Here is a 25,560-nt window from a genome sequence, read left to right on the forward strand (position 1 = left end):
ACTCAGAATGCTTATAAATTTCCTATTCATTTGTGGCCTTCAGCATCAAAAGCAAAAACAGAGCTAAAACAACAGAGTAGTATCTGGGGATGCTGTAGTCAGATACCACAGTGAACATGGACATTTACGTTAGAACACTTTGAGGTGAGTTTGCATCAATTATTATGGGCATGTACGTGAGGCCCTCCTCTCATTCTCATTCTCATTATGATTGGTGGTTTATATTGTGAAAATAAGTCACCCCTTCAGAGTTTGAACTATTATCTGTCTTATAAAGCATAAACTAAAATGTCAGATTCATAACTTACATGTACCATGTATTATGTTGAGGTTTTCTTTTTTTTTTAATTAGAAGAATGATAGGACCAGCTAAAAGTTTGTTGACATACTTTATCCTATGATGTATCTGTTGAATGAAAGAAAAAAGCACAATGTGAAAGTTGTGAGTTAAGCATTATTCAGGGACATTACTGGGGAGGCTGGGGAAGCAGCTTCTCAGATAGTTCTGAGGAACTACTCCAAAGAGGTGAAGGAGGATCCAGAATACATATGAATCTTTTGCTAGGAAAAAAGCACACAGTCAAACAAACGTCACAATATTAACTGCTGATCACAAAGAATAGACATCTCAAGTTTATGATTTTAGTGCTTTTCTATGTATGGGAAGATGAAAGAATCTGGGATCATTGAAATATTTCCTTAGATTCCTTAGAACTATCTAGGAGCCTGTGTACCCAAAACACAGAATGCTTCCCGTTTTTCTCCATCCTGAATTCCTGTCAGGGTGCACTATCCATGGGCAGCTTCAGTGGCTGATGGCTGATCCTTGTAGAAATGGAATGGCAGGCAACATTTCTTTCTTGACTTGCTTTTCACATATTTTACCATGAGGATAATGTGATTCAAATTTTAAATTAGCAATCTTCAGCAATCAGTGATAGGTTCATTCATATTCATAGATAAAAATTTCTCCTTAGAAATAGGTATTTCAGAGGCAACTTGGAAAAATACACTGTGAGTGACTTTAGTTTAATAATATGACTTTAATACTGGCCCTCATGGAATTGCCTGGCCGGTGAGTTGGTGACTTTAGGGCCACTCTTTTGCAGCCCTCACCCCTGGCCTGTTGCTGCCACTGCTGCAGACCTCTCATGACGTAGCAGGTATAGTTGTAATCACACACTGGAGGGGTGTGAGTATAATGTGCTTTACTATTTTCTCTAATCTGATTCTATACCTAGAGGCTATAAAATGTGCCATTTCAGACAATACTGGGGCTTCAAAATACTTACCTGGAGCCCAAAATGATCTATAATTTTCAGATTATTCTTTTTGCCATTGAAAGCCAGAAGCCCGCAGTTGATCTTGAGATGACTAGCTCAGTGCCAGTCAGGGCTAAAGACTTTGGAAGTGAGATGTCTGCCTGGGCCAGGAATCTCCATGCTCAGCTCCTCCCTGTGCTCTAGGGGTCCCAGAGCTTTCAGCTTCTCTAGATGTCTTGTGCAGCAACTCCCCTCTGAGGTGCGGGCACGTTTTTTATCCAGCGCTGCTCAGGGAGGCGGCAGATAGAGTGTAGGCCCCAATCTTTGTGTGGCCCAGCAGCCTCCGCCCTCCCATGCATTCTGAAAGCATCTCCTCCCTCTCTCCCACCTCTTCGAGCTTGTTCAGCCTTTAGTAGACTTCCTCAGGGAACTGACACTTTCTTGAGCTTAAAAGCCAAGAAAGCAGGCTAGTTACTACGACTTTTGCTTCTATACCACCTTTCTCTCAGGGAAGTGGGCATAAAGAGCATGGTTACTTTCTCTGAATAAGAAGAAAGGAAAATTACAGAACTGACAAATTAATCTCTCAGTCAATTTCATTTTCATTGTTCTTTAATATTATGAGAAATCTGGTTTGAGTTGTTGACTATGGAGATACCTTGGACTTTCACAAAATCAAAGTTCTTAAGCAACTTTAACAAAATAACTCCACAGAAAAACTGACGTAGCATGAATTTTTTATAGATTCCCTAATTCCCAAATAGCCATTATTCCTAAATGAGACTCTACATACCTATGAAACTAACAGGGGAGTGGGTTCTCCTACCACCCATGATAATCTCTTCTAGTACTTAATAACTTACTATCTAAAATATATTGTTCATACAGTATCATTTATGAAGCACCTACTATGTGTTGATGAAAATTCCATTAGTAATCAAGAAGAAAAAAGGGAATGCTATTTGAACCTAGCTGAGGATTATAACCTAGGAGACACTTTCAGAAAGTTCTAAGAACTGTTCCACCTGTTAGAAGTTGAAGGCATGGTTATATACATTTTCAAGACAAAGGACTGTACATCAAAATGACATACTGATATTTTACATAAAGTTCGCCAGGATACATAGTCCAGGTAAGGATGTACAGAGCAAATAGCAAGTCACCACAACCCTCCACAGAATTGGGAAAGAACACTATTCTTTTAAGAAGTTACATTCCTAGTTTCAGAAGAAGGGGGACAAAAGCTTGTTATGGTCCAGCAGGCACTCCCATCTTTGAAAAGTTGTGGTTAATGTGTAATGCAGATGCACATTGCACATTAGGGAGGGAGAGGGGAAGCCCAAAATGGACACAGAGAATTTTATGTTTAAATTTTCTTGTCCTGCCTTAAAATATAAAGTTTATTTCATCATCTGTGTCAAACATCTTTCCAAATTGTAGGGATATATTAGTGAACAAAATAGATTCAAATCCCTGCCCTCATCATGCTCATGTTCTAGTGCATAATGATTTTAAATGACAGGTTTAGTGGAATGAACCTATAAACACATGCCTGTATTTAAACTTAATTAACACAATATTATCCCAATTTGTAGACAACCAACTGTCTATTAGCATATAAATATATTTTTCATAGGTACTATTCCCAGACCATTTATTTTTTGTCTAGCAACAGACACTTCTTGTGTCCTGTGACATACTGAGAGTTATGAAAGTGAATATTGTTGACTTTATGACAACATAAAAATGTCCTATGTAATGACAGAAATAAGTAAGCTTTGACTTTTTTATAATTATAGATTAAACAACTTGCTTACAAAACTAGGCACCAAGTAGATAGTAAGGTAGTTGTTTAGTAATTGAGAAAAAGTTCCATAGATAAGAAGGAAATATTTAAGAAAAATTTAGAACTATGTAATATTGCTTATTACATTGCATTTACAAAATATATGTTTTTAATTTATTATAAATAATCGTTTTTTTCTCATTTGGAAGTATCTTGTTTGTGGAAATATTTAACTAACATATAGTAGAACAAATAAAATAAGTTCTGTGTGATGTATTCCACGTGATAATATAGCACAAAAAAAGACAGAGAATGAAGCTAGTTTGAAACAAAGAAATAATGCCAGACAGTAACTGGAATCCATAGGAAGAAATGAGCATATCAGAAAAGGTATGTATGCAGGTTAATAAAAAAAAGAAAACCTTCATATATGTGTGTATATTTTCTCCTTTGTTCTCTTAATTTCTATAAGGTTTTATAAGCAATAATTGTAATACTATGTTGCTGTGTTTATAGCATATATGGAACATGGGAGTATGGAACAGATCTATATTGAAACAAAGTTTCCATATTTTACTGAAATTAAATTAGTGTTGATCTGAAGTGGCATTTGAGCAGAGATTTAAACAAAACGAGATATGAGATATAGGACTATCTGAGCAGAGCGTTTCAGACAATTTACAAAAGAGATGCAAGGCAAATGTGTTAGGTTTATTGAGGAAACCAAGAAGGTTAGAGTGGAGTCTACAATGGAGGGAAACTCATTACTCAGTCACTTCAACACATTCACATTTTTATATACATCGTGTGATGCTTAATAAGTATTATATTGGTTAAATTCATTATTTCTTATATATGCTAAGGGATAAAGAAAATGTCACAACACACACACACAAAAAAGCAAAGGAAATGGTAATAATATGTAATTGAGGAGTCCAGCTCCAGGCCAAAATCCTATGTGTGATCTTTTAAGCCCAACCACTTATAATTACAAAGGCTCTATCTGGAAGGTCTCATGGAAGAAGGCTGCCCTCTCCTCACCGGAACTGGTGCCAGTCTGGAGGGAGTTACATTCAAGGATTCTGCTCCTCCCTTGCCCAGTCATGCTCTTAATATGCATTTTTTTTTCAGTCCTAGCCCAAATACCTCAATTTGGAGACATCTTTATCAGGGGCCCTTGGCCAAGACCTCTCTCAGGTGCCTCCGCTGTGGCCACATTATGGAACGCCTCGAGGATATTTTTCTTCATTCTGACTCAGTATTCAGAACTTTTCCACTTGCACCCATCTCTCCCTCTCCACCAAACACCTGGGTTCATAAAAGGGCAGGAGCCCTTTGCTAGGGGCCTCAGCAAAGAGACAGCTCTGACGTCTGTGCTGATCCGCCTGACCCCGGCCTGGTGCTGTTCCATGGGCAGGATGGAGCCCCGGGGGAGCCAGTGCTTTCTCATGTTTGGCCTCTTACTTATACCATCACTGATTACGGTCTTTACTCTTACTTCTGTTTTAACCAGCTACTCAGTCAGACACCTGGCAGGTTAGCTCTCTCCAATTTAGCTTAACTCTTGAGAGAAATGTCTTTCTCTTAAATTAATGTCACCTAGTCATGGTACCTGATTAGATTCCCATTCTTTACCCTAAGAATTACATATGCTCAAATATGGTTTCAGACATTACCATCTTTGCTCACAGGAGAGGCACAAGTGCAGAATCAGAAATTCCATAAGCAGTGAGATCAACTATGTTATACACTGTGAACAAAAGCTGGAGTAAGGCAGAGGTAAAATGGAAGTCAGAATTTGATGGCTAATTCAAGATATTATCATATTAATGCTATGGTCTAAATGTTTGTGTCCCTCCCAAATTCGTGTGTTGAAATCCTAATTTCTAAGGTGATGGTAATAGGAAGTAGGGCCTTTGAAATGTGCTTAGGTTATGAGAGTTGAGCCCTCATGACTAGGATTAGCGCCCTTATAAAGAATCCACAGAGCTCCCTCGCCCTTACTACCCTATGAGGGAACAAGAGAAGTCTGAAACAAAGAAGAGGGCCCTCACCTGACCATGCTGGCACCCTAATCTTAAATTCTACAACTGTGAGAAGCTAATTTCTATTGTTTATAAGCTATCCAGTCTGCGGTATTTGTTATAACAGCCCCAATGGACTAAGACAGTTAACAACTAACTTTAACCCAGAGATCTGAATCCAGAAAGTTAGACGAGAGTTTGAACTGGAAAAGAATAGGTGACAGGAACAAGACAGCCATCTAGTAGAGGGTTTCTAAAAACCTTTTGTCACCTCTTAAGGAGTAAGGATGTCCTTGGAGTATCAGGTGCACAAGAATTTGGGGACAGTGGCTACTTGACTCAGGACAACTACTAAATACATATAAGCTAATCTATGAACTAACAGAAAACATCTCATCCAACTGGGCACAAAGCCAGGAGCCCATTTCCTCTGAGTGCAACTTCACTACAGAGAACATAGGATGTATATGATCATTAAATGAAACAGAATGAGGTCTATAACAAGAACAGTCCAGTGAGGTGCATTTTTCTCACAAAATGGAAATCCTCATCACTGCTTTTCAACATCGTACTGGAAGTACTAGTTAATACGATAATACAGGAAAATGAAATTAAAAGTATCTAGACCAGGAGAGAAGAAATAAAACTGTCTTTGTTTGCAGATGACATGATCAACTATGTAGAAAATCCAAAAGAATAAAAAACTGGAACTAATAAGCAATTGTAGTAAGGTTACAAGGTACAAGTTTAATATACAAACATCAGCTGCTTTCCTGTATGCCAACAATGAACAAGTGGAATTTGAAATGAAAAACACAGTACCATTTACATTAACACCCAAAAGTGAAATTCTATGGTATAAGGCTAACAGAATATGTACAATGTCCATATAAGGAAAATTACAAAACTCTGATGAAAGTAATAAAAAAGAACTAAATAAATAGAGAGATTTATGCTCCTGGCTAGGAAGACTAAATATTTTCAAGATGTCAGTTTTTCCCGACTTGATCCTTAAATTCCACACAATCCCAATAAAAATCCCATCAGTTATTTTACGGGTGTGACAAACTGATTCTAAAATTTATATGGAGACCCCAAAGTCTTGGAATAGCCAACAAAATATTGAAGGAGAAGAATGTTGAAAGTTGGAGGACTGATGCTACCAGACTTCAAGACTTAGTATAAAGCTGTATTAATCAAGACATTGTGGTATTGGTGAAAGAATAGACAAAGATCAAAAAAACAGAATAGAGAACCCAGAAATAGATCTAAATGTATATAGTTAACTGATCTGTGATAAAGGAGCAAATGCAACACAAAGGAGCAAAGGTAATCTCTTCAACTAATGATGTTGGAACAACTGGACATCCACATGTTAAAAAAAATGAATTTAGACACAGATTTTATACCCTTCACAACAATTACCCAAAATGAATCACAAACCTAAATATAAAATGCAGAACTACAAAACTCAGATATGATAACATAGGAGAAAACCTAGATAACCTGAGGATGGTGATGGCTCATTAGATTAATCGTCAAAGGCATGATCCATGAAAGATGTAACTGATAAGCTTGATTAATTAAAATCAAAAACTTCTGCTCTGCAAAAGACAATCTAAAGATAAGCCACAGACCGGAAGAAAATATTTGGAGACAACACATCTAATAAAAGACTGCTGTCCAAAATATGAGAACTCTTAAAACTGAACAATAAGAAAATGACCTGATTTTAAAATGAGCCAAAGACCTTAACAGATATTTCATCAAGGAAAATATATAATTGGCAAGTAAGTATATGAAAAAATGCTCCACATCATATGTCGTCAAGAAAATGCAAACTAAAACAACAATGAAATACCACTATACACCTATTAGAATGGCCAAAATCTGGAACACTGTCAACACCAAGTCCTGGAGAGAATGCGGAACAACAGGGATTCTCATTTATTGCTGATGGGAGTGTTTGTTCAATGGTATAGCCAATTTGGAAGACAGTTTGGCAGTTTCTTACAAAACTAACCATACTCTTACCATGAGACCCAGCAATCAGACTCCTTGGTATTTACCCAAAGGAGTTGAAAACTTCTATCCACACAAAAAAACCTGCACACGTATTTATAGCAGATTTATTCATAATTGCTAAAATTGGCAATTTTTAGCATAATTTGCTTTGGAAGCAAACAAGATGTCCTTCAGTGGGTGAATGGATAAATAAACTGTGGCATATCCAATCGGATATTATTCAGCACTAAAAATAAATGAGCTATCAAGCCATGAAAAGACAGGGGGGTAACTTAAATTCATATTACCAAGTGAAAGAAGCCAATCTGAAAAGGCTAAATATTGTGTGATTCCAACTACATAACATTTTGGAAAAGGCAAAACTATGGCGACAATAAAAAGATCAATAGTTGCCAGGGATTAAGAAGGAGGGAAAGAGAAGGATGTATAGGCAGAGCACAGGTAATTCTTAGGGCAATGAAACTACTCTGTATGATACTATAATGGTGGATACGTGTCATAAACTTGTCCAAACCCTTAGAATGTACAATATCACGAGCAAACTGTAAGGTAAATGATGGATGTTAAGTGATAATGATTTTTTCAATGCAGTTTCATCAGTTGCAATCAATTCCGGTGGGGGATGTTGAAAATGTTCAATATTTTTCCTTTCACTTTCATATTTTCAATGTTCTATAATATTTCTTTCATTCAGCAATGCTGATATTTTAATCTATTTTTATTAATGTACTTCTTAATACTTTTTGCTTCTAAAAGCACTGGAAGCAACAGGGAGCATTTATTTTAAGGAGAAATAAATTATAGGACTACCTAGGAAAACAGGATTTACTTGTTTCAGAAAATGATACTGAACGGCATATGGCAATGTTATTACTGAATTAATTTCTCTTCTTCCTTGTTTCTAAGACTAAAAGGAAAACATATTGTGTTACTTCACTCCTATGAATTGATAAAAAGGAAGATTTATAGGTTTTTAAATGTGAATTTTATGTAAAAGTCATTGCATAACATAATAATTATGTTTAATAGCAGTTACGACAAAACTGCACAAACGTTTTTCATATCCTACTGGAACAGGCAGAATAGCGGCCCCTCAAAAATGTCCATGTCCATATCTCTGGGACCTGTGACTATGTTATCCTATGTGACAAAGGAGAATTAGGGTTGCAGATGGAATTAAGGTTCTAATCAGCTGACTTTAAAATAGACTACCCTGGATTATCCGGTTAAATGGAATCATGAGAATCCTGAAAGGTGGAGGAGGGAAGCAGAAGAGCCCATGTCAGAATGATGAGATGTGAGAAAAAGTGCCCACTTCTTGCTTCGAAGACAGAAGAAGAGAAGGGGCCAGGAGCCAAGGAATGCCACCACCTAGACTTGAATCCAGTGAGACTCATTTGGGATTTCTGATCTTCACAACTGTAAGGTAATAAATTTGTGCTGTTTTGAGTCTCTGGTTTGTAGTAATTTGTTAAAGCAGCATAGCAAACTAGTATGTCTGTCATATTAGTCCTCAAAACCTGATAGGAATGACACTGCCACAGTGATGATATTTATCACATACTTTGTTCCCTCCCCTCACTTACATTTTCCACTCCCTCTGAAGTTAGATGTTAGTCATTCTGGCCAATGAAATGGTTCACTTTTAGATCAGATTCTTTTCTACTGCTGTGTCTGTATGGTTTAGATGGGAAAACTACAAGATGGTAGCTCCTCAGTCAACCTGGGCCCCCGAGTGTCTATGTATTGCATAGAAAACACTCTCCCATCCTCATTGAACATGAAGTGGAGCTAGAAATAAAGTTTTTTATTATGTTAAGTCACCATAGTCTGAGTGGTAAGTTGTTACTGCAATGTGACATAGTTTGTCCTTAAAAAAAAAATACAGATACCAAATATAACTTAGCAAAGATGTTTCTGTCAGGAACTAAGTTTCTCTAATTTCTAGAGTTCTGGCTTAAAGACAGAGCTTACAAAATTTAGAAGACTTCATGGCTAACATTGCCCTTAGACTGTAACGTCGCGTCTATACTTTCAGCACACAAGATTTCCAATTCTAAATTGTGCTCTCTGGCTAGTGTCTGAAATGAAGACTGTACCTTATTGAAAAGGGTCATATGTTCTTTACGGATAATGGTCGGTAGCAGAATAAGATGCAATTACAGAAATTAAAGAGGTGGTTTTATTTTTGGTTAGAGGTAATCCCACCTTCTCATGGAGGTGCCTGGGGCAGAGGCTACAGTAAAGTCTGGCAAGGAGCCAGCATCATTCTCAGAGAACTTTGAGCCTCTCGTAGCCTGAATAATACTTCTGTGGTGGTTCAGGGTTACTTGAGAATTAAAAGTTATGGCTTTATCTTAGTCTAGAGGCTTTTAAAGGCAAGTTATTGCAAATGACCTAGTCAATTTTAGAAGAACTTTAGTGTAAATCTGCTGTATAAATTAACCAGAGATGTCCCCTAGGTTGTTTATTTCTTCACAGCAGACTGGGTCCTGTTAGGTCAAAGATCACTGGTGCCAAACTAAAATTTACACATCAATTGTTTTCAACATAGGCTAAATAAACAGATATTTAACCATTCTGAGCTTGCCTGCTTTGCATATCTTGGGAAGCTATGCCCCAAATCTGCTAGCCATGGATAAAATGAACCCTATGGCTGTAAAAGACTGAGAGGAGAGCTGCTGCTGCCCTTTGGAGGTCGCTGACCCAGACTTCCTGATGGACTTCTGAGTGACAGCACTTAGACATGTAAGCGCCCTCTCTGAGCCCCCTGTCCCCTGGGAGTTCCCTTGCCCCTCTCCCCCCTTCTAGATATTCTTCACATCTCTTCCCCTGTGTTTAGGCCTCCAAATGCTGTCACGCTGTGGGGGACTTCCCCCCAGGTAAACCTGTCAAAGTGTGCTGACGTAAGGGCCATGGTACTACTGCCACCTCATGGTCATACCTTTTCTCTTAATCAGCCCTGAAGCCCCTCAGACTCACTACAGAATCTTATAGAATGTCTGACTTTTGTCTATCATTGCTGGGCCAACTAAATGTTAATTGTCAAAAATACCTCCAAGTAGCTGAGGCAATTTACTAGTTAAATGGGATTACTTATCCATTTGGATTACAGTGAGTAATCACCCACAAAAACTCATGGTTTTACTTTGACATTGTTAGATGTTAAATTTAAATTTATTTGGCAGTAGGTTCAGATGCTTTGTAAAATTTTATTTTGTTTTAGACTAATTTCATTAACAGCAATATAACTGCTACTCTAAGGGACTTTGTGAGCACATTATAATGCTGTGTCTTTGTCTCTGATAGACCAGGATTTGAATTATAGTTTTCTCACTTAATTATGTAAATTTGGGCAAGTTGTCTAACTACTTTAAGCCACTTTCCTTATTGAAAAAAATAGAAATAATAATTGTGTAGAACAATGGGTCTTAGTTATCTGTTACTATATAAGAAACTAATCTAAAATTTAATGGCTTAAAATGACATTTATCATCCAGTTTCTGTGGATCAGGAATTTGGAGGCAGTTTACCTGGCTTCTGTGGCTCATGATCTCACAGGGCTGGGAATCAATGTGTCAGCTATAGTTATCTGAAGTCTTACATGGAGAAGAATCTTCTTCTAATTTCAATCATGAGGTAATCTTGCAGTTGTTGGTAGGATTCTCTTTCTCAAAGGATGTTGGGACAAGGGCCTCAGCGACTCCACTGGCATTTGTCCATAATCCACCCTCAGTTCTTTGCCATGTGGGCCATTCCCTGTAGCTCACATCATGGAACTTGCTTCATCAGAGCAGCGAGCAGGAAGAGCCCAGGAGTAAGCACAAGTCAGATGGAAGTCATAGTCTTCTACAGCCAAATCTTGGAATTGACATATTACTTAAAAAAAAAACCACTAAAAACTAAAGTACAATTTTATCCAGATTTTACAGTTTTTCCACCCAGGATCCTATTCAAGATGTCACAGTACATTTAGTTGTCATGTCTTCTTAGTCTCTTTGATATGTAATAATTCCTCAGTCTTTCCTTGTGTTTCATGATCTTGACATTTTTTATGAGAATGAGTAATTATTTTGTTGCATACCCCTCAATTTGGATTTGTTGATATTTTATCATGATTTTGTTGAGGTTTTGCATTATGAAAAGGATAACACAGAAGTGATTTGTTCTTTCCATTATATCATATCATGGGTACATGACATCAGTATACATTGTCAGCGTCATTAACTTTGATAATTTGGTCAAGGCTGTATGCATCAGGATTCACTTCGATAAAGTTACTATTTTTTTTTAATCAACCCACCACCACCACTTTTGACATATTCTGTTTATTAGAGACAAGTCACTAGGACCAGCCAGTACACACAAGGGAAGCAAATGACATAATGGCATAAATATCAGGAGGTAGGGTTCACTGGGAGTCATTTTGGAAGTTGCCCATCATACTATGAAAGGTAAGGTAAGGATACATTGGTAGGTAAGGTAAGGATATAGAAAGTAAGTGTATAGTAGGTAAGGTAAGGCTACAATAACATCATGCATGCAGGACTTAGCATGTTACTATCCAAATAAATGGTAGCTATCCTAATGATAATTATAATGGTAACTATTCTGTGGCTCTCTTTCAGATTGATTCATTCAGCAAATGTTTATTGAACCCTTATCATGCTAAAACTGTTAATATGAAACTATTCTGGTTTAGAAGAGAGATAATAATAAATAGGTAAGGAAAATATATGTAAATTGTGATGAATGATATAAGAAGAGCAATCAGGGCAAAGTGATTTTGTGTGTGTGTGTCTGTGTGTGTGTGTGTGTGTGTGTGATAGATTATTTCAATCAAGCCAGAAAAAGCCTACTTGAGATGACACTTATGTTAAGATTGAATTTTGAGAAAACATCAGCTTTACAAGATCCTGGAAAGTAATATTTTGGGAAGAGATTAGCAACTTCAAGGACAACAAGGCAGAGAAGATTTGCCATGTGAAGGACATAGGAGAAACTTACAACTAAAGTATACTGAGCAAGGGGTAAAGTGTTATAAGTTAATGTTGAAGAGATAGGCAGGGGCTAAAGTCTCTAGAACCTTGTAGGACATAGGAGGGATGTTATTTTGTCCTAAGTATGATGGAAAGCATTGGCGTGTTTTATGACGGTAATGATAAGATCTTATTTTAATAAATTTTTGTCTAATTGTAAATTACAGAAAACTTGCAGAATGATGCAAGAAAGTTCTGTGTATGTGAGTGAAAAGCATGGCAATGCCAGCTCTCTCTAGTCAAATCTATTATCAAAACATTTAAAATGGTATACTGGCCTTTAGTTTTCTAGGATTCAAAAGAAGACATTTCCATACCTACCATATGAGGACCAGAGATCATAATATTCAGACCACTTTCTCTTTACATATTCAGATAATATTTCATAACTATTTGGTGACTACTGGAATTATCTTGACCATTTAAGTTTGGGATAACCATGAAGTCATATCTACTGATTAGTGGGAAACTATTTTTCAGATCAGCCTCTGCTGTCTGGTGTCACTGCAAGTATCCCCTGGGCAATTTTATTTTACTGCTTGAATTTCACCTTAGGATTTTTGCCTTTACTCTTGACTTTTTCATTTTGGCAATGAAATATAGGTACAACTTTCTGAACCGTGGACATTATAAAGGAATATGTAATTGACCCAAAATTTTGACCCCAACAATAATGCTTGAATATTATGACACCTACGTGAGAGTACCTAACTTGTTTGTGCCTGCAGTATCTTCATACTCAGAGCATGCCATACTTACTGATTTATTACAATTCCTTCAGAAAATGTTGCATGGCATTCATCTGAGATACCTTTTATGTTCAGGTCCATTATTTGGGAAAGTATTTGTTGGTGTACAATTGTTTGTGCTTTAGTGTTTTATGACTCATACCACACCATGAATGACCCAAAAACTAGGTAATATCATCACCTGATTTCTTTCTTGTTCTCTTCCCACCCACATATCAGAATTCAATCTGTCTTTCTTTGCTAACCTGTACTTTGAATGCCTTAGGCATAAATAGAAAACAAGAGTCAGGGTAAACAGTACGTGAGAAGTCCAAGAGATTTACTGTCTATTCAGTCAAGGAGTGCTAAGAAAGTCAACAAACATCTTAGCCAGTGAGCTCATGAATGGTTCTGGTTAGAATAGAACACAGTCCATTTATTTGTCTGGCCAAGGCCTGGAAGTAAACACAAGGTTGTTAGCTATGGGAATAGGATTGGGGGAATGATAAAAGTGGTCTAGGAGAAAGACACCAGAATTCTAATTATGCCTTTGACACTAAACAGACGTTAGACAAAATAAATTTTAATCAAGTTTATATTCCTATCTATTTTATGAAATTAATAGGTTACAGAGCTTTAGCCTCATTAAATTTCAGATTTGGAAAAGTGTTCAGTGGTTGTCTAACCCAAATCTCTGTAGTTTGAATGCTTCCCACAATATCCCTAAAAACTGACCAGCTAGCTCCTCCACTGAAAGAGAATTTATTATCTACTGAGGCAATCTATCTCATTTCGTATAGCTCTAATTCAATAGGTCTTAAACTTTTTTGTCTCACAATCCATTTATACTGTTAGAACTTACTGAGCATTACAAAGAGCTATACCTATTGATAGATACAGATTAACAGATCTGCAATCTACTGACTTATATTAGAAATTAAAATAAGGTATTTAAATAATTAGTTCATTTTAAATAACGATAATAAGCCCATTAGATATTAACAAACATTTAAAGTTTTTGGTAATTATGAACTAGACACTGAAAGATGACTACTGCATGATCTCAATTATATGTGGAATTTTTTAAAAAGTTCAATTCATGGTGACAGAGAGTAGAATGGTGGCTACTAGGGACTGGAGAAGGTGGGAGGAAAAGAGGAGAAGTTGGCTTTTTCAGTTTTAAGATGAAGAAGTCCTGGAGACCTAATGTACAGCATAGTGACTACAGTTAATAATAATGCACTGTACGCCTGAAATTTGCTAAGAGAATAGACCTGAAGTGTTCTCACACCACACACACACACTCACGCACGCATGCACACAGGCACAAAGGTAACTGTGAGGTGATGGGTATGTTAGCTTGATTGTGGTAATCATTTCACAGTGTATACATATATTAAAATATGTGTACACCCTAAGTATATAAAATTTTTATTTGTCAATCATACCTCAATAAAGTTGAAACAATTATATTTTCAAAACTTATAGTGAGAAAAATAAAATGGTTTTTATCTTTTTTCAAATCTCTTTAATGTCTTGCTCTATAAGGGGTTCTTACATCTTCTTTTTTTGTGATTTGACATGACAAGTAGCCTCTGGAGAACTTCACTGTTTACTGGTAAGAAAATGAGAATCTAAAAGGCAAGTAACATCCTAGTATTATTTTAAATAAAGTTGTGAACTTGCAGATTCCTTGATAAGATCTCAGATTGTCCTTGAGGTTCCTCAATCACATTTTGGGAACCATTGCTCCAATTATTTATAAAGGATTTTCTTTATTTTGAACTCACGTTTTCCTTCTAAAGGTCCTTATACTAATCTCAAGAATCATAAAAAAATAAGTATGATTTCTGTTTCAAATGATGCCCTCACTCAAATATTTGATAACAGCTCTCTTTTTATCCCTATTTCGTTCCTTCAGGATAAACTTTCCTAGTTCTTTTAACTAATTATAATGTGAAAAAATTCAGTTTTTCTTTCCGTCTTAGTTCTATTACCCTTAGGCCTGCTCCCATTAGTCAGTGGTTCTCCTGGTGCAACAATTAAGACTGAATATGATTATTTCAGGATAGTCTGAATGGTGCAGAGAGAACATCAGTTAATGTCTCAAATTCATGCCCATTCGATTCATATTTTAACTAGCTGATGTTCAGTCAGATCTTTATTATTTTGTCATTTTGATTTAAGTTGGTTTTTAGCATTTTTTTAAACCTGTGGATCCTGATGCTGTTACACAAAGTACTCGTAATATTTGTGGCAGATACAATGCTGTATTTACCAAATTGTTTTATTTTCCTCCTGGGCACACAGCACAGCTACATACCGTGCTCCCCTTGCATCTAGGCATAGGACCGAGTTTTTGTCAGTAAGATATAGGCAGAAGTGCCCCTAGATCTGTTTCAGTGCTGGCCAGATTCGTGTTGATCAGGGGCAGGGGTTGAGGGTGGGGGAATTCAGTGAAGGCCGTCGAATATACAAACTTCCACTTATAAAATAAATAAGTACTGGGGATGAGATGTACAATATGATGACTATATTAGCTACAATTCTTATGGAAGAACGTGAAATGAGAAGCCTTTTCCACTCTGTGCACACTCCAAAGGCATACTTTATTTTGGACTATGGCAGCTGATTTAAAACCTGGATCTGGACAAAGTCTGTTTCTTCAAAGCAAACCATTAATGTAAACTCTTGCCCACTTTCTAGTTCTCTGTGAGATCTTGTCTTGCAGCAAGTCAGCTGGGGAGAGAGTGCAAACCTTTACACTGCACGTGTCATATTTGCCCTTTGGAATACTCTGTAAACCCTTGTTCTTAGGGCTCTCATTTATGCCTGCTATCTGTTGTGATTTAGCACAACGACTCCACTTAAAATGTTGGATATTATAATAATGTTTCCCTACATATGCATTTGAGTTATAAATTATATAATTAGTTTAATGACAAGATAGAGTTGACGTTTGCCTCTTGTTTTTCTGTCACAGCACTGACGTCACTGAGGATGACCCACGATGGTTGGGGGCGTGGTGAATTGGGCTTCTTATGTCTTGGTTCCTTACTTGGTCTTTGATAATACCTTATTCTTGCTTTCCAAAGCATTTACCAGGTAAAAATGTTTTCTTTAAAACAAGTTTTATTCCAAGTCTAGGCGAAGTGTTGCTTTCTATATGTTTAATAAGAACCCTAGAATATTCACTGTTTATTTTATAGAATCTCAGTTGTCTGCCTATGCAAACTTTTGAATAGCTGTCTTTATTTTAGAAAATACTGGGTAGCAAACTTAATGTTCATGTTTTTTTCTTTCTTCTCAGTTAACACCCAGTGAAACTGTACATATTCACTTTTTTATTAAATACTTACTATATTGGTATTTTATGTGTTATCTGGAATCTTGCTTTATGTTCATGAAAGATACAGTGTCTTTTAAACTATTAGTGTATATTCAGTAACTTCAAGAGCCAATCTGCTTTTATTAATGCTAATTATTTGTTAAGGATAGTACAAGTACTTTTTCTTCAATTGTCACCAAAGTCATGCTGTAGTATACTTATTTTTTTTTTTACCAAATTTCAGAATTAACAATCTGTCCAAAAAGAAAAGGTTCATAGAAAAGAATATCCATTCCTATCTCTGTGAGATTTTTACTTCTACGTAGTCATGTGGTTCAAATACATATCTATAGAAATATTTTTTTCTAGGCTGAAGGCATTTAGTTATTTGTGTTGTTATATGCAACACAATAGATGATTAACTTTTGGAGGTGGGCAAAGAAAAATAGGCAGAGTAGAGGTACATAGACTCATTGATTTCTTTCTGTCCTGGACCCTCCAATTTAGAATTCCACATATTGACTACTTTCTCAGATGTATTCACAGTACCATTATTAAACATTAAAGTACATGATAGTAAACATTATTTTATCTGTAAAGCATGTTAGAATTAGAGTAAAAGAAAAAAAGCTTTAAACATACTTTATTTATTACATAAAAGATGATAAAGAACCATTTGAAAGGAAGAAACATTTAGAGAGAGTGTAAATAAAGAGAACACATATGTGATTAGCATAAATTGTCTTAATTTTTAGACTGGTTGGAACTTCCTTAGCTAGTAGTAATAATACTAGCTCTTAAAACAGCCAGATTACAGTCGTAGATATTCATACAAACTTGTTGACAAAAAGAGGAACTGGTTTCTTGTGTCATGGAATTTATATACTTGTATAAATATGTGTCAAATAAAGCCAGCATTTTTCAAAATGAAGAATGAAGTGATTGAGTGAGTAAATGAAGTGTACCATTTTTTAAGGTACGGCAGAAATTCAAGATGGAAAAACTTCCCAGACTCATCAGAGTAATTCCTTACAAAATACAGATGGGAATTTTGGACAAAGTTTTAAAGATTTTCCAGCTGTTCTAAAGGTAAAATAGCACTGCACACACACACCATGCACACATACATATGTAGAGATATGTATGTATTACAAATAAATTAACACATATATACATACACACAAATATTCTCATAATTTACTCTTATTTGCTTATTTAATATAGTTCTAGCTCTTATAAAAACCTCTTCAGATTTAATTTTATTATGCTTTGAGTAAATGAAAACTATTCCACAGTAGAATGGTTGGAAGAACCTGAGTTACTTTATAGGCAATATCAATATTCAGGGGTTCTTCATTAGCACTGCAGCCCATTATTCCACGCCATTTCCCGTATGTAATGGATTGACCAGTTATCACTGAATTGTAAATATATTTTTGGGAATGCTAAAATAGTATTTTTTCCCTTGTGGAAGAAGTGTTTCTTAGTGGTTACTTGTTTTGAATTTGAGGTTAAAGAAACAAAAGTGTTATGGTCTATTTTATTGAACTCAGCAGAAAAGTATTCTTTCTATTTAGCATCATAAAAGTTTTGTACATAAAGGAGTTTATAATTTTACCTTTCAAGATTTGAAATCATTTACTTTTCATGACTTTTTTGCATCTCACATGAAAGCCTTAAATTGTTTTTACTCCATTCATCCCACCTTGTAACTCTCCTTCCTCCTTTCCCCTACAGGCACATTCTTGTGTTTTGTGAATATTGTTCATAATTTTAAATTTCAAGTATTGTTGTTTTCTTTTAGAGCAGTTCTGTTTCATGTATTTCTATTTAATTTATCTTATAAATTCTTATATATATATGTATGTATGTGTGTGTGTGTACATATAAAACCATCGAGAGTCGTTACTCACCGTAGCTTTTTTTATCCTCATGTTCTTATGCTTTGAGATCTCAATTCTGATTCAGATTTCTGTGTATATAACATTTTATTGCTGGTTTTTCTCAGATAGGATGGTATCTAAGTACCCTTGGGTGTCAAGATGATATTTCTGACTGGATGAATACTTTTAGATCATACTCCTTTAGTTCCAGTAGTCTGTAGGTGTTGTTTTGCTCTTTCCTAGTTAAATAGGTTGCAGTTGAGAAGCTCCATGTTAATGTGATTCTTATTCTTTCTATCTGCAAATTTGTAAAATTTTTCAATTTATCTTTGATTTCAGGAAATTTACTAGGATATTCCTAAATATGTATCTTTTTTCACTAATCCTTGCTAGGAGTCCAGTATCTTTTTCTGAAAAGTTAATTTAATCTGAAAACTTAAATATTTTCTACACATTATTTTTTAAAATTACTGCATGTTTTCGTTAATTACCTTTTCCTTTTCTCAGTATTGTTATTCTTATGTTAGATCATCTGGCTCTGACTTCTAAATCTCTTATCTTGCCTTTTTGTGACTCTACTGTGTGTGTGTGTGTGTGTGTGTGTGTGTGTGTGTGCTTTATTCGGTTTTATGAAATTTTTTTGCACTGAATATTTCAGAACTACACTTAATGGTTTTCGCTTTATGGTTAAATATAGTAAAATAACTGAATCTTTATACTCCCCCTCTGATAGATTAATAAGATTCTGAGAACTCCAGCAATACAGACTCTTAGTTAAAATTGCTTAACTGTATACCTATCCAAAGTTCTTAACTACTGAGTCCTTCACTCATGGAACAATACTGCAAGTTTAATACTTAGAGACCATTCTTATCTTTACTCACAGTCTGTTCTTCATTTGTTGGACATAGGAATTCAGAACACAATAAAAAAAATCAAATAAGGGGTAGATTTATTGAATGGAGATTTACAGTAAGACTGGGGAAGAGAACTTTCCAATCGAGCTTTTACCTCCTTTCCCTAGTCCCTTGAATATGATCAAGGCACATTCAGTAGATCAGTCATCTGTCAATTCTCTAGGTGCTCAGTGTATGAATGTTCTCAACATTGTATGTATATAAAGCTATTAATAATCAATATTTATACCTTTGTGCTAGAGGAAATGCTGAAATTTTACAGATAATTATATTGTATTCATTTAAGATTTGCTATTTCATCATGCTACCTACCTTCTAATGCTGAATTTTGCAGTATAATCATAGTTATTCATTTGGCGAACTGTATTTTTTCTTTAGAATTAGAGGAGGAATACTGTCTTTATGTGCTTAGTTCTATCAGCTTGTTCAGAAGCCTTAGTTACTACTGGATTTGCTACATTTTTACCTAAATTTATAGAAAATCAATTTGGATTGTCTTCTAGCTCTGCAGCTACCCTTGGAGGTAAAACATTTTCTTTTTTCTAACTTAACCTAATAATTTTACTTGACCACATTGGATATTTATCAAAATAGCATATAATTTTTGATAGCCCACTCCTAGAAGTTTAAATTTTATACTGTGTTTGATAAAAGCTCCCAATTTTCTGACATTAGACAATCTGTTGTATGGACTTGAGAGGTACAGAGGCTACACGTAGAGTTGAAGAGAATATATCTTAATCTTAACATTCAAAGCATTAATTGTATTAATCTCTTACTTGATATAAGTTATTTACTCATATGTTTCTAAATCACATGAATGCTTTCATGTGTTAAAACCATAGTGGTACTTGTTTTTGATGCTTTCCAGTTGTTGATATAAGTTACTGAGTACACTTGTGTGTTTTCCCACTGTGTCTTCTTTCTCATTAGGGGCTGTTTTAGTTCCTGGAGCTGCTCTTGGTCAGATTTTAGGTGGTGTCCTTGTTTCAAAACTCAAAATGACGTGTAAAAACATAATGAAGTTTGCTTTGCTCACATCCGTAGTTGCACTTACGCTGAGTTTTGTATTTCTTTATGCCAAATGTGAAAATGAGCCATTTGCAGGTGTGTCTGAATCATATAACAGGTAAATATATTTTACTGCTTTTTGATATTAGTATCAGAGTAATAAACTATGTGTATATTTCCAAGTGTGTACTTTCTTAAATAAAATGATGAGACCTTGGCTTCTTTTATTAACTGGAAGGCTGCTTTTTCCTATATAAGACTATGTAGTTTTTATTTTTAGTTTCAATAATTGAAATCCTATTAAAAGTTGAGTATTTTTTTAGAGAGCATGTAAGAAACAGCTATTCTGTATTGAGTACTATGCTCAAGGATACAAAGATTAATATTACAGAATCTTTGTCCATAATGGTTTCAACATCCTAAGAATAATTTTCACATTATATGTTTCTATTGATTTAAATTTTAAAACTCCCTATGGTGAGTTAGACTAGGAGAGAAATGAAAATGAAGCTAGTACTAGGTGATACTAATCATTGCAGTTACATTAGAAGTGCATGTATATTGTAGAGAAATAAACAACTTGTTGTTCTGACCTGTAGACATGTTTCTACCTATAACTGGTTTGACCATATTACCTTTCTTTGCCTTGTCTGTTTTGCTTTGAAACCCTAACTCCAAGCTGGGGATGAGGCAGGAGGGTGTTGCCCAGCAGTGGGTTGTGTAGCCCACAGTACTGCTTTGTTTCCATAGAGGTGTTTGAGGCTCCTGAGGGAGATGGTGCTCCAGGTCAGGGACTCCATAATCAGAAGGGAAGGAAAGTGGGACAGTGTCAGTTTGAGGTGCTTGTGGTGGATGGTCATCAAGAAATATCAAGCTCTGTGACATGGAAATAGTGCTTAATTACATACACATTCTTAGCAATGGAAAAGAACTGAAAGTGAATATACACACACACATAGCCACATTCACATACACGGCATGTGTGTGAGTATATGTGTGCAGATATAAGTACAGAGGTAAAGCTTAAAGTCACAATGGAAGGCTGTGGCCCCAAAATCTTAATTTTAGCTCTGTATTCTGCATATTTAAATGTCCATATCATGGGCAGCTTAGACATAACAGCCTTATGCAAAAAACCCATGTAGGAGAAAAAGTACGTGGAAAGAACAGACTAAGGAGCTTAAGAAAAGCCTCTTTAGTGAGTGGGAGAAAGGAGAGCGTGTGAGAATACAGGGTTTCTAGCAGAGCGGTGCAGAATCTTTGCCCTTTGCTGTGTAACAGTGGGTGGTTAAAAAGAGTTTTTGTGACTCTGAATTAATGAGTTATGCTTATTAATAAGTTCATTTAAAGCCCTGTTTAACAGTATATACTAAAAGTTTAAGATCAATAATACTGATTATTTCAGAAGATATTTTTACTATAATATTTAAAATGAATTTGTCATGAAATGTTTAGTATGAGCACAACACTAAATTTGGTTGAAAGGAGATTGTCAAAGTATATTTCTAGAGCTCTGTTAGTTATTAAAATTTGCATTTGTCCTTATATTGCCTTAATAGTCTATAGGATCTTTGGTCTGTTTTGGTAATCAGTATTGGCAATGGTGATTTGTGTTTTACTTTATACTTAGTAAGTACACATATATTTTTTTTCTCTCTGTCTGGCCTGTAGTTAGAATTTCATTGCTTATCTGAAACAGCACCTTAAAGAGGCATATCTATCAAAGAGTTGCAGAAGATTTAGGGAACTCTTCGCCTATTATAGAGGCATAATTATAGAATAACAACTAATTAATTAATGTTAAAATTCTACTATCTGTGATAAACTTGTTTCTTATGTGTACGTATATGTATGTATAAGCACATACATATATTTGTATTTTTTAATATTTAAAATACATTTTGTCTATATTCAAGTAATATATATTTAAATATATATTTTTAAAAAATTTTTAGAATAACATGAGTAAATTAAGAAAATTTAGTAAACTTCACAAGTTTTGGCTATTTTCTAAATAATCGTTTCCCCTTTACCTCATGAAATAAATCTTTATAAAATATATAGACTAAAGTGATGGGCCCTTGACAATAAGAAATCTATGCTCTATTTCTTTGTTTCTACTGTAGTTTCCATCATACTGTCCTAAAGTTTCATGTTCTCAGTAATCATTTATCAGTAACAGAATTATATGTTGGAAAATTTAATTTAAAAATTACTGTATAGAGGCTATTTCTGGAGTTGTTGGGATGGTTCTTCTGCCATCTTATTTCGGTATCCATATTGTAAACTGGTTGTGGGCAGAGAGTATAATGCTTGCTTTTGTGAATGGGATTGTGCTTGATTAAGAAATCTAGCAGCAGCCTGTGGAATATGTTCAAAGAAGGAAAAACTCCAGGCAGAGTGACAAATTACTTAAAATTTACTCTTTGCTACCCTTTCCCTTCAAACTCCCCACTGATTTATTTCCAGTTTGTTTTCTGTCCTTCTCTTTAATCTATTTCTTTCATGAGCTTCTTGTTCTCCATCTACTCCTTAAGTATCATCATTTTGCAGCATAGAAATTGCTATCTCTAATATTTAGATAAATCACTCATTTACTGTTTTTGATCCCCAGGGTAAGCAGGTTAGCTTCATGGCTATTAGGAATGTTATTCCTTCCTCCCTCTTCCCCTCCCCCTGCACCTTCCCTTCCCCCTTCCTTCTCCCTTGCTTGCTCTTCCTCCCTTCTTCCCTTCCTCTGTATTTACCTCTATCGCTTTATTTATTTTAGATATATTTCCACCACTTTGAGTTCAGCACGTAACTGGAGCTCATTACGTATTCATGAAATAAATGAACTCCCAGGACCTCTCTGTCCTCTTCTCACTCTACGCTCCTTATATGGTTGAGCTTATCATTCTCATGGTTTCAGCTACATCTGTGTGCAAATGCGCATTAAGGTATCAGGCTCCAGGCCAGGTTCCTTCACCACATTTGAGATTCTTAATCTCAATATGTATAAAACCATACCCGTTCTCTCTTCCCCAAAACTAGTTCTTCTCTACCAAAATGCCAAGTTAAACACTAGTCAACCAAACACCAGATCTAGCTGATTCTACATCCAAAATATTTCTCAAATCTGTTTTCTTTTCTCAGATGCTCTCTTTTAGTTCTCCTAGACATTACCATAACCTATTGCCTGGTGTGTTATAACTGGTCCCCTTACTTCAAATTCAAACGCTGTATAACCCCTAGGATTATTTCTTTAAAATGCGCTTTTACAATGTCACTTTTCAGTCTAAAAATACTTGATTACCTTTTCAAAATAAGTTAAAGCCCATGGTTTTAAAGAAGGCCCATGAGGCCCTCAATACTCTGGTCCCTGACTCTTTCCCGATTACATTTCCTGTCCGTCTCTGCCTCAGACATCATTCACATTTCTCCACTTAGAATGCTGTTTCTCACCTTTATGCCTTTTCCCTACTTCTCTGAAGGAGCCGTCACCTCCCCCATTTATCCAGCTGACTCGTACTCATCCTTTAAGACTCATCTCAGGCAGTAGCTCCTTCAGACCCTCATATTCAAACTTTGGCTTATTTTACGTGTCATAAAATACACCTCATCAACATCTCTAACCACACTCACCGTATTCGTGTATAATTTTCTGTGTCCATCTCCACTCCTAGACAGTGAAGTCTTTGAGGACAGCGACTGTCTTACTCAGCTTTGTATTCCTGATACCTAGCACAGGGCCTAGCACTCGCTCAAGGTGTATTGGTTGAATGAATAAATAAGCAAGGGATTGAAGAAGTGTCTTTGGCTAGGGTATCCCTTTATATTTTAAAAGATGTTGCCTTCCATTAAGAGGCAACATGGAACAACACTGAGCCTGTGAACCAGGAGTATTATATTTGGCAAAGAAGGAAAAGTAAATTAATCTCTCTGGGCCTCAGTTTTCCCCGTTGATAAAGTGAGTAAATTCAACATCATAATTTTATTCATCATTCTAGGTTTAAAATTTTGCCCACACCCCAGGGATATGTGGCCATATCTGGAGCCATTTTGGTTGTCACACCTACGGGGATGCTACTAGCATCTAGTGGGTAGAGGCCAGGGACGCTGCTAAAATCCTACAGGCCACAGAACCAGCCCTCCCCCGTGCCCTACCCTAAATAAATAAATAAATTGATTAAATTTTTTTAAAAAGAATTATTTGGTACCAAATGAGAAACTGCTTTATGTGTTTACTCTGCCTATTTGTTTTTAATGACTGACAGAATTTATGCTATGTAACTATTTTTTCCTCTGCCTGTCTCTCCCACAAGAAGTGAAGCTGTGTGTGAAAAGGCAGACATTCTGTTTGTTTTATTTGTTCAGTAATTAAATATGTGTTGAGTGAGTGAGTAAATGACTGAATGGCAAGACACGGCAATGCTTCTGCACTGTTCATTAGAAGTGATAACATAGGTATCTTACCCGTCTTTCATTTCTCGTTGACAGGACAGGAGAACTGGGGAACCTGACCGCCCCTTGTAAAGCCAATTGTCACTGCCTGCGGTCCTATTATTACCCTCTCTGTGGAGGAGATGGAGTCCAGTATTTCTCTCCCTGCTATGCAGGTTGTGCGAGTTCCATTTCCAAAACACATCCGAAGGTGACTTGTATGGCTCCTTTACCCTAATGAGGCAGCATGTGTGTGTGTTTATGGATGCTGCTTTATCCCTCTAATGGGGTAATGCCGCACCTGTTCACCCTGTTCTGGCCCACCTCCTCTGTTCAGAAGCCAGGGGTAAAGTTTCAGTCAAGTAAAATGAGTAAGCTCTAGAGATCTGCTGCACACACTGCACCTGTGGTCAACAGTGATGCTTAAGATTTGTTGTGGTCTTACCTTAATTTTTTAAAAAAAGGCCCCTGACCACCCCAACTGAAAAAGATTCTTCTTTCTTTATACCTCAGAATCAGTTGTTGTTGAAAAATCAATTTGGCGGTTCCTCACATACATCTTTATAACATCACTCCTGTTATAGTGGTGAAATATTATTTACGTTTTTACATTTTTTTTTTCTCAACTAGACTTTATGCCCTTTGAAGTTAGGGGACTTCTCTTACTCTTATTAAGTACAGTGTATATAATAAAAATATAATAAATATTTGTGGCTTTTATTTGATAAGCCATAGATACATTTAAAAATATACAAATCACTAATTCATTCTCAAATACAAATTTACTTTTAGTTCTGGATTAGAATGTTTATTAGTCTCCCTAAATATGATTTCTTTTTAATACAATTAAATAGTTAAGAGAATTCAGTAACATTTTATTGTACTACACCTACAATCTAAAGATTCTATCTTAGCTAAGTTTAAGAGCCTTGGGAAGAAATAATATTCACATTACTAGTAGTTTGTGATACTAGGTTATGCTGTGCATTAATAGATAATGTGATAACTTTAAAAAGACCTGCAGGAAATATATAGTATGATATAAGAGACTATAATGAATAAAGATACTAAGAATTATACAACAGAACAGCACGGTCTTGGATATATGAAATATGGACTAGTGAAACCGCATTCC

General features: G+C 35.8%; 1 pseudogene; it reads left to right on the plus strand.

Moving 5' to 3' along the window:
* Positions 1-25,560, plus strand: part of LOC106730910 — a 56,564-nt pseudogene that overhangs the window by 22,573 nt on the left and 8,431 nt on the right.

Source organism: Camelus ferus, chromosome 35, assembly GCF_009834535.1.
Source record: "Camelus ferus isolate YT-003-E chromosome 35, BCGSAC_Cfer_1.0, whole genome shotgun sequence".
NCBI classification, from domain to species: Eukaryota; Metazoa; Chordata; class Mammalia; order Artiodactyla; family Camelidae; genus Camelus; species Camelus ferus.